General features: G+C 37.4%; 1 pseudogene; it reads left to right on the top strand.

Annotated features, from left to right (window-relative positions):
• Positions 1-1,686: 1,686 nt before the first annotated feature.
• On the top strand, positions 1,687-9,677 carry LOC100671699 (NADH dehydrogenase [ubiquinone] 1 alpha subcomplex subunit 5-like; annotated as a pseudogene).
• The last annotated feature ends 1,619 nt before the right edge of the window (positions 9,678-11,296 follow it).

Raw genomic sequence — 11,296 nt, 5'->3', positions numbered from 1 at the left:
GGATCTAGATTTCTGGGTCCATGAAGCTGGGATGACCCACTCAGGCCATTTGCCTTTAGGTGTCCTTTTGTCGTCAAGTGACAATGCATACTCTGTTTAAAATGAAAATAAAGAGATTTATTGAGAGCAAAGGCAGCTTGAGCCGGCGATGTGTTGGATCTCACAAAATGAAAACCAGTGCTCCAAAAAGGTGCAGGCATACAGGCATAGGTATAGGGTTATATTAGGAACCTAGCTTACAAGCTTACAATATTCTGATTGATAGGTGAGCAATCAGTAAATTGAAAGTCAGGATATCTTGAAGCTGGGCTTTGGTTGGGATTGGTTAAGAGACTACATGTGGGTTAAGGGGGTTGGGTACACTCACATAATTGTAGAAGTATGTGCTTGAAAGGGGGTCACAAGATGATTGATAGGGGCCCAGGGTCTCTAGTTCCACCCAGCCAAAGGCCCAAGGTCATATGCATGTGAAGAAGTCAAGGTTACAATCTCAGGAATGCAGAAGCAGAAGTCACAAAATGGAGTCAGGCCTATGCCTGAGCCAGCCACCCTAGGCATGCCAGGCACCTGAGTTTTGGAACTCTTGCACACTTTTGAACCTTGAGCCTTAAAGCTAAAAAGTTACCTTTGAGTCAAACAATGGTCTACATAATCGAGTAAGACCATTTTGCCTTGGGCATTATGCTCTTTTGAAGAATTCAGCCAATTTCAGGAAACAAAGACTCCAAAGATTAGACTAGAGCTATGTTTTAGGGTAAATCAGTAATTATTTTAATTGTTCTTTAAGACAATGCCATATGAAATTCTTCCTGACTACAATTGTTTATCAGTTCTGTTCCGGCCCTTTTCCCATGGCAATGCTGGTAAGATTTGGTATAAGAATTTTAGAAGTTCTCATCTTTGGAACATTTTTGACTCTCTAGTCAAAAAGCGGAATCTACTCAAGGACACTGGGTGTTTAGTCGAAATGTTACCCTGATTTGCAAATCATATATTAAATAAACTTCAATCAATTTCTACTATTGGCTTAATATGATTTTTGTTTTAACAGTACTTAAAAAAAAAAAAATTCCGTGCCAGGATCTAGTCCAGGAGCATACATTGCATTTAATTTTCATCTGTTTTTAGTTTGCCTTCATCTGGAATAGTTCCTGTCTTTCTTTGTATTTTATGATGTTGACATTTTGAAGAGAATAGGCCAATTATTTTATAGAATGTCCCTCAATTGGGACCTTTCTTATTTTTAGAATGGGAATAATAACATCCACCTCACAGGATTCAGTACGATTAAATCCTAACCTTACTTTAAAGATTAAATAGGATAGTATTTGTGATATTATTACCACGTGAGAAGAGCTCAATAAATAATGCATATTTGGATAGGAGAAAAAGAAAAGAAGAACTTTACAAGATACTTCTCTGTGGAAAGATTTAAGGTTTAAAAAATGTGTATAGAAAGCCATTGGCAATGAAGATAATGTTATAGATTTGAGGCCTATTCTAGTCATTTATTAGATGTTTCATTTTTATTCACTTAGCAAATATTTATTGAGTACCTAGAATGTGTCTGGAAATATCAGGCAAGTTTCTTATCCCATCTCAATTTTATGATATTATCTGTAAATTGGGGTTATTAATAATATTTTCAAGCAGAGGGCTGCGCACCGTCGGCTCATCTGCTCTGTCATGGCGAGGCTGCTGAAGAAGACTACTGGCCTTGTGAGACTGGCTGTATGTGAGGGCCCACACGAGAGACTAAAAGTATTATGCACAGTCAAGGGCTACAACAATCAAGACAGCACAATCTAGTAGCCCATCCATGTATACTGAAAGAAAACAAAACAAGATAAGACTCAGTGAGCAAATATAGAATAAATCACTACAATATCTTAGTGATGGCTTGGAGACAGCAGTCGATATCAAACCACATAAAGAAGCAGACCATGACTGCTTCTACAACCCCCCAAACAAAAGAATCAAAATCTTTCCCAAATGAAAATACGATCCTGGAATTATCAGATACAGAATATAAAAAACTAATTTACAGAATGCTTCAAGACATCAGGGATGACCTCAGAAATGAAATAAGGCAATCTGCAGAAAAAGCCAAGGAACACACTGATAAAACAGTTGAAGAACTCAAAAAGATTATACAAGAACATAGTGGAAAAATTAATAAGTTGCAAGAATCCATAGAGAGACAGCATGCAGAAATCCAAAAGATTAACAAAAAAATTACAGAATTAGACAACGCAATAGGAAGTCAGAGGAGCAGACTCGAGCAATTAGAATGCAGACTGGGAAATCTGGAGGACCAGGGAATTAACACCAACATAGCTGGAAAAAAATCAGATAAAAGAATTAAAAAAAATGAAGAAACCCTAAGAATCATGTGGGACTCTATCAAGAAGGATAATTTGTGTGTAATTGGAGTCCCAGAACAAGGAGGGATAACAGAAAACACAGAGAAAATCGTTGAAGATCTGCTGACAGAAAACTTCCCTGACATCGTGAAAGACGAAAGGATATCTATCCAAGATGCTCATCGAACCCCATTTAAGACTGATCCAAAAAGAAAAACACCAAGACATATTATCATCAAACTTGCCAAAAACAAAGATAAAGAGAAAATTTTAAAAGCAGCCAGGGATAAAAGAAAGGTCTCCTTCAAGGGAAAATCAATAAGAATAAGTTCAGACTACTCAGCAGAAACCATGCAGGCAAGAAGGGAATGGGATGACATATACAGAACACTGAAGGAGAAAAACTGCCAGCCAAGGATCATATATCCAGCAAAACTCTCTCTGAAATATGAAGGCAAAATTAAGATATTTACAGATAAACACAAGCTTCGAGAATTTGCAAAAACCAAACCAAAGCTACAAGAAATACTAAAGGAAATTGTTTGGTCAGAAAACCAATAATATCAGATACCAGCACAACACAAGGTCACAGAACAGAATATCCTGATATCAACTCAAATAGGGAAATCGCAAAAACAAATTAAAATGAATTAAAAAAAATGCTCAAAACAGGGAATCATTGAAGTCAATATGTAAAAGATCACAATAATCAAAAAGAGGGACTAAATACAGGAGGCATAGAACTGCCAGATGGAGAGTGATACAAGGTGATATAGGACAATACAAGTTAGGTTTTTACTTAGAAATATAGGGGTAAAAATTAAGGTAATCACAAAAAGGTATAACAACTCCATAACTCAAAATAAAAACCAAGAAAAACGTTTAACGACTCAGCAAACATAAAGTCAAACACTATGAAAATGAGGAAAACACAATTTACAAAGACAAACGTCTCGGCACAAAAAAGTAAGTGGAAAATTGAAATTGTCAACAACACACATAAAAACGCATCAAAATGACAACACTAAACACATACTTATCTATAATTACACTGAATGTAAATGGACTAAATGCACCAATAAAGAGACAGAGAGTCTCGAACTGGATAAAGAAACACGATCCATCTATATGCTGCCTACAAGAGACACACCTTAGACTTAGAGACACAAACAAACTAAAACTCAAAGGATGGAAAAAAATCTATCAAGCAAACAATAAGCAAAAAAGAAGAGGAGTAGCAATATTAATTTCTGACAAAATAGACTTTAAACTTAAATCCACCAAAAAGGATAAAGAAGGACACTACATAATGATAAAAGGGACAATTGATCACGAACATATAACCATATTAAATATTTATGCACCCAGTGACAGGGCTGCAAGATACATAAATCAAATTTTAACAGAACTGAAAAGTGAGATAGACACCTCCACAATCATAGTAGGAGACTTCAACATACCACTTTCGGAGAAGGACAGGACATCCAGTAAGAAGCTCAATAGAGACAAGGAAGACCTAATTACAACAATCAACCAACTTGACCTCATTGACTTATACAGAACTCTCCACCCAGCTGCTGCAAAGTATACTTTTTTTTCTAGCACACATGGAACATTCTCTAGAATAGACCACATATTAGGTCATAAAACAAACCTTTGCAGAATCCAAAACATCGAAATATTACAAAGCATCTTCCCAGACCACAAGGCCATAAAAGTGGAAATCAGTAACAGAAAAATTAAGGAAAAGAAATCAAATACTTGGAAACTGAACAATACCCTCCTGAAAAAAGACTGGGTTACAGAAGACATTAAAGAGGGAATAAGGAAATTCATAGAATGCAATGAGAATGAAAATACTTCCTATCAAAACCTCTGGGACACAGCAAAAGCAGTGCTCAGAGGCCAATTTATATCGATAAATGCACACATCCAAAAAGAAGAAAGAGCCAAAATTAGAGAACAGTCCCTACAACTTGAACAAATAGAAAGTGAGCAACAAAAGAATCCATCAGGCACCAGAAGAAAACAAATAATAAAAATTAGAGCTGAACTAAATGAATTAAAAAAAAAGAGAACAGAAAAACAATTGAAGGAATTAACAAAGCTAAAAGCTGGTTCTTCGAAAAAATTAACAAAATTGATAAACCATTGGCCAGACTGACTAAAGAAATACAGGAAAGGAAACAAATAACCCAAATAAGAAACGAGATGGGCCACATCACAACAGACCCAACTGAAATTAAAAGAATCATATCAGATTATTACGAAAAATTGTACTCTAAGAAATTTGCAAACCTAGAAGAAATGGATGAATTCCTGGAAAAACACCACCTACCTAAACTAACACAATCAGAAGTAGAACAACTAAATAGACCCATAACAAAAAAAGAGATTGAAACGGTAATCAAAAAACTCCCCCCCAAAAAAAGCCCTGGCCCGTTGGCTTCACTGCAGAGTTCTACCAAACTTTCAGAGAAGAGTTAACATCACTACTACTAAAGGTATTTCAAAGCATAGAAAATGACGGAATACTACCTAACTCATTCTATGAAGCCACCATTTCCCTGATACCAAAACCAGGTAAAGACATCACAAAAAAAGAAAATTACAGACCTATATCCCTCATGAACATAGATGCAAATATCCTCAACAAAATTCTAGCCAATAGAATTCAACAACATATCAAAAAATTAATCCACCATGACCAAGTGGGATTTATACCAGGTATGCAAGGCTGGTTTAATATTAGAAAAACCATTAATGTAATCCACCATATAAATAAAACAAAAGACAAAAGCCACATGATCTTATCAATTGATGTGGAAAAGGCATTTGACAAAGTCTAACACCCATTTATGATAAAAACTCTCACCAAAATAGGAATCGAAGGAAAATTTCTCAACATAATAAAGGGCATCTATACAAACCAACAGCCAACATCACTCTAAATGGAGAGAGCCTGAAAGCATTTCCCTTGAGAACGGGAACCAGACAAGGATGCCTTTATCACCGCTCTTATTCAACATTGTGCTAGAGGTCCTAGCCAGAGCAATTAGGCTAGACAAAGAAATAAAGGGCATCCGGATTGGCAAAGAGGAAGTCAAATTATCTCTATTTGCAGATGACATGATCTTATACACAGAAAACCCTAAGGAATCCTCCAGAAAACTACTGAAACTAATAGAAGAGTCTGGCAGAGTCTCAGGTTATAAGATAAACATACAAAAATCACTTGGATTCCTCTACATCAACAAAAAGAACATCGAAGAGGAAATCACCAAATCAATACCAGTCACAGTAGCCACCAAGAAGATAAAATACTTAGGAATAAATCTTACCAAAGATGTAAAAGACCTATACAAAGAAAACTACAAAGTACTACTACAAGAAACTAAAAAGGACCTACTTAAGTGGAAAAACATACCTTGCTCATGGATAGGAAGACTTACCGTAGTAAAAATGTCTATTCTACCAAAAGCCATCTATACATACAATGCACTTCCGATCCAAATTCCAATGTTATTTTTTAATGTGATGGAGAAACAAATCACCAACTTCATATGGAAGGGAAAGAAGCCTCAGATAAGCAAAGCATTACTGAAAAAGAAGAAGAAAGTGGGAGGCCTCACTCTACCTGATTTCAGAACCTATTATACAGCCACAGTAGTCAAAACAGCCTGGTACTGGTACAAAAACAGACACATAGACCAATAGAACAGAATTGAGAACCCAGATATAAATCCATCCACATATGAGCAGCTGATATTTGACAAAGGCCCAGTGTCAGTTAATTGGGGAAAAGATAGTCTTTTTAACAAATGGTGCTGGCATAACTGGATATCCATTTGCAAAAAAATGAAACAGGACCCATACCTCACACCATGCACAAAAACTAACTCCAAGTGGATCAAAGACCTAAACATAAAGACCAAAACGATAAAGATCATGGAAGAAAAAATAGGGACAACCTTAGGAGCCCTAATACAAGGCATAAACAGAATACAAAACATTACCAAAAATGACAAAGAGAAACCAGATAACTGGGAGCTCCTAAAAATCAAACACCTATACTCATCTAAAGACTTCACCAAAAGAGTAAAAAGACCACCTACAGATTGGGAAAGAATTTTCAGCTACGACATCTCAGACCAGCGCCTGAACTCTAAAATCTATATGATTCTGTCAAAACTCAACCACAAAAAGACAAACAACCCAATCAAGAAGTGGGCAAAGGATATGAACACGCACTTCACTAAAGAAGATATTCAGGCAGCTAAAAGATACATGAGAAAATGCTCTCGATCATTAGCCATTAGAGAAATGCAAATTAAAACTATGATGAGATTCCATCTCACTCCAACAAGGCTGGCATTAATCCAAAAAACACAAAATAATAAATGTTGGAGAGGCTGCGGAGAGATTGGAACTCTTACACACTGCTGGTGGGAATGTAAAATGGTACAACCACTTTGGAAATCTATCTGGCGTTATCTTAAACAGTTAGAAATAGTACTTCCATACAACCCAGAAATCCCACTCCTCGGAATATACCCTAGAGAAATAAGAGCCTTCACACAAACAGATATATGCACACCCATGTTTATTGCAGCTCTGTTTACAATAGCAAAAAGCTGGAAGCAACCAAGGTGTCCATCAACGGATGAATGGTTAAATAAATTATGGTATATTCACACAATGGAATACTACGCATCGATAAAGAACAGTGACGAATCTGTGAAACATTTCATAACATGGAGGGACCTGGAAGGCATTATGCTGAGCGAAATGAGTCAGAGGCAAAAGGACAAATATTGTATAAGACCACTATTATAAGATCTTGAGAAACAGTATAAACTGAGAAAAACACATACTTTTGTGGTTATGAGGGGGGGAGGGAGGGGGGGTGGGAGAGGGTTTTTTGCTGATTAATTAGTAGATAAGAACTACTTTAGGTGAAGGGAAGGACAATACTCAATACATGGAAGGTCAGCTCAACTGGACTGGACCAAAAGCAAAGAAGTTTCCGGGAATAACTGAATGCTTCAAAGGTCAGTGGAGCAAGGGCGGGGGTTTAGGGACCATGGTTTAAGGGGACTTCTAAGTCAATTGGCAAAATAATTCTATTATGAAAACATTCTGCATCCCACTTTGAAATGTGGCGTCTGGGGTCTTAAATGCTAACAAGCAGCCATCTAAGATGAATCAATTGGTCTCAACCCACCTGGAGCAAAGGAGAATGAAGAACACCAAGGTCACACGATAACTAAGAGCCCAAGAGACAGAAAGGGCCACATGAACCAGAGACCTACATCATCCTGAAACCAGAAGAACTAGTTGGTGCCCGGCCACAACCGATGACTGCCCTGACAGGGAGCACAACAGAGAACCCCTGAGGGAGCAGGAGATCAGTGGGATGCAGACCCCAAATTCTCATAAAAAGACCATACTTAATGGTCTGACTGAGACTATAGGAATCCTGGCGGTCATGGTCCCCAAACCTTCTGTTGGCCCAGGACAGGAACCATTCCCGAAGACAACTCATCAGACATGAAAGGGACTGGACAGTGGGTAGGAGAGAGATGCTGATGAAGAGTGAGCTATTTGTATCAGGTGGACACTTGAGACTGTGTTGGCATCTCCTGTCTGGAGGGGGAATGGGAGGATAGAGAGAGTTGGAAGCTGGCAAAATTGTCACAAAAGGAGAGACTGGAAGGGCTGACTCATTAGGGGGAGAGCAAGTGGGAGAACAGAGTAAGGTGTATATAAACTTATATGTGACAGTCTGACTTGATTTGTAAACGTTCACTTGAAGCTCAATAAAAGTTAATAAAAAAAAAGTTAAAAAAAAAGTATTACACACAAAGATCCTTGATGTTCTTCAGCAAATGCCTAAAAATGCAGGACACAGAAAGTATACGAAAGACATTACAAATGAGAAGCTGAGTAAGGTCAACATGGAACCAGATTTAAAAAAAAATTAGAAGACCAATTTCAGAGTGGACAAATTGAAGAAGAGATCTTTCAGGCTGAAAATAAACTAAGTCTGGCGAGAAAAATGGTACAGTGGAAACCATGGGAGCCTTTAGTGAAAAAACCTCCTGCCAACTGGAAATGGCCAATATAATCATCTTTAAATGACTTTGGTGTGTTGATAAGAAAATGATATAATTAAATGTTCTCTCATATTATTAAAACGTTTCCATATTATTGACATCTTAAAATGAGGAAAACTGGTAATAGAACAGATTTAGGGGACTTAATAAAATTAGCGATTACTTCACAGTTATGAAAATAGGGACTTGTTTATCAATTTTTAGATTGTAAAGTAGTCACTCAAATTATTTCAAAGATGATAATCTTTAAACAGAGAGATTGTGGGAAGATTTGAATATTATTTGGAAAAATTTCTACAAATCTTGAATGCAGAGACTGTAACCGGAGGTGGAGTACCTTTAGTAGTATCTTCGACACATCATTTAATTTTTTGTATTATCCTGAAAAAAAGAAAAAGGATACTTAATTACTATTATTGTCTCAACAAGTTTATAAGTCATTGCTTGAAGTGAATTGGTGGAGATGTTTAAATGTGATGAGATAGCAAAAGTAAAAAAAAAGTAGCTGGGAATAAAATTTTTAATTGTGATTAACCTCCTTGGCTTTGATCATACATACATATATGTATACATACAGTAAAATTTAAGTATATAATTATACACCGATTACCAAATCTAAACAAAAAATGATATTTTCAAGCAATTTGGGAGAATATCAGAATAAGGAGGATATAGATACTTAAACAATTTCAAAACTATAAAGGTCTATACAAATATAAGTTGATATTTATCTTCTTAATATCAATGTTGGGGCTATTCAAAGTGATTCTTAATAGTCAGGTTTTACTTGCAAAGCAAGTGACAAAAAACTCTTGATATTAGGGTGGCAAAAACTGTTTTTATAAAGTGAACTTGTGTACAAGGTTTTTATGCTGAACCAAAATTACGTTGGGTCCCCATTGAACTAACCTTCACAGAAAACAAGATGTAAATATCTGAGGGTAGACGGGAAATGTAGCAAAGCTAAAGGTAAGGATTTAGATTTGGGCATATGACCATTTAGGCTATATAAGGAGTATAGAAGATGACAGTAGTGACTCAATAGCACTTGAACTGGATTTAGTACATGTCAAGAGCCTCGTTGTGAATTTGCAGACTCTACATCTGTCTCCACAGAGGACTGCTCAAGACCCCACAGCATGTCACTTTTTTCTCCCTGGAAGTCAAGGAAACCAATCATGTGATTCTCTTTCCCATCACCCCTACTTGGCATTTGAATCCAGAAAGGCCTGGGTTCAAATTTCAACTTCCCAACTGATTATTTGTATGAATTTGAGAAATTTACCTGTCTGTTTTCTTCTCTGTAGTATAATGCCTACTTCACAGAGTTGTTATAATAAAGTAGTTCTCAAAGGGTGGCCCTAGGTCAACAGCATCACCATCACATGGTACTTTTGAAATCCAAATTCTTGGGACCCACTCAAGACCTACTGAATCAGAAACTCTGAGGACGATGGCCAGGAATGTGTACTTTAAAAGCCTTCCAGTACGCTGAAGTTTGAGAATCATTGTTATCAAGAATTATATGATGTAATGTATGCAAATACTCTGGCGCAGTGATAGGCAGTCACATCATAGAGTAACTGCACCGTAAATGTTAGTTTCTCTCCTCAGCTCTCCCCTCCCACTTCCAACCACTACCACCACCAGTTGCTATGGTGTTGATCCTGACTCATAGCAACCTCACATGTGTCAGAGTAGAAATGCACTCCATAAGGCTTTCGATGACTGATTTTTTGGAAGTAGACCACGAGGCCTTTCTTCCTAAGCACCTCTGGGTGGGCTTGAACCTCCAAACTTTGGTTTAGCAACTGAGCATATTAACTGTTTGTGCCATGCAGGGACTCCCCTACTCCGCACATCTCCCCCCAGCTTACCCAACACACAAATGCCTGTGCACAGACACACACACACATCACTCAGTAATTGTTTGGAATGCTATACATGAAAGAAAATACTACTGTTTCAAAATTACATGCTTTAGGAACTGGAAACATACCTGTAAAACCGAATATGGTTCAATAAAACTAGTAACACCATCATTCTCACATCTTGCCTTCTTGATACTGGGAGGGCGGGCGGGGGGGCAGGGAATCCATCAATGAATATTTGTTAAGTGTTTATCATGTGTCCAACTCTGGTTGATACAGAGGGCAGTAGAAAAGTAGAAAAATTTGTTGCTATCTTCGAAGAGCTTAAACCTCCTGCCATTGGAAAATGACAGAAATTAATATCGATAGGGACTGTCACGGTGGGAAATTACCTTGATGAAATGTTAGCCTCCACTTACACTACCCGGCAGGCTATCCCAGGGGCTAAGGAACAGAAAGACTCACAGACCAAATTACAGGCTCAAATAACATAATTTTTTGAATTGTTATAAATTATGTATTGACAAGCATAACACATTCGAGATAGGGTGCAAGTGGGATGGAGGGACCACCACTATGTGTATTGTGGGTTATTGCAAAGTTTTTATGTCCTGTCTCAGTCTTTCTGCCGCTTCACCTGCTGATGATGTCGTTATATGGTTCAGAGTTGAAGGTTTACAAGGGTGAACAAATGAAAGGTACCGGAAGACAACACATGCTTGCTCTATCATGGAGATATAGGGCTAAGTATGTCTAGCCACAGCTACAATTCTCCAATAACCTACAGAACAGCTACTGCTTTTTCCTGTGTGTCTCAAATAGAGGACAGGTGGGGCCAGAATATTTGTCACTAGTGGGTGGCTGATTTAAGAAATTTATAACTCTCATCAATATTTGATCTGACTTGGTCCTTCCTGGCTGTTGTTACTGTTGTCATTAGGTACCA

Source organism: Loxodonta africana, chromosome X (assembly GCF_030014295.1).
Source record: "Loxodonta africana isolate mLoxAfr1 chromosome X, mLoxAfr1.hap2, whole genome shotgun sequence".
Classification (NCBI taxonomy): domain Eukaryota; kingdom Metazoa; phylum Chordata; class Mammalia; order Proboscidea; family Elephantidae; genus Loxodonta; species Loxodonta africana.
Note: the sequence above shows the minus strand (reverse complement) of the source record. Positions and strands in the feature narration are given on the sequence as shown.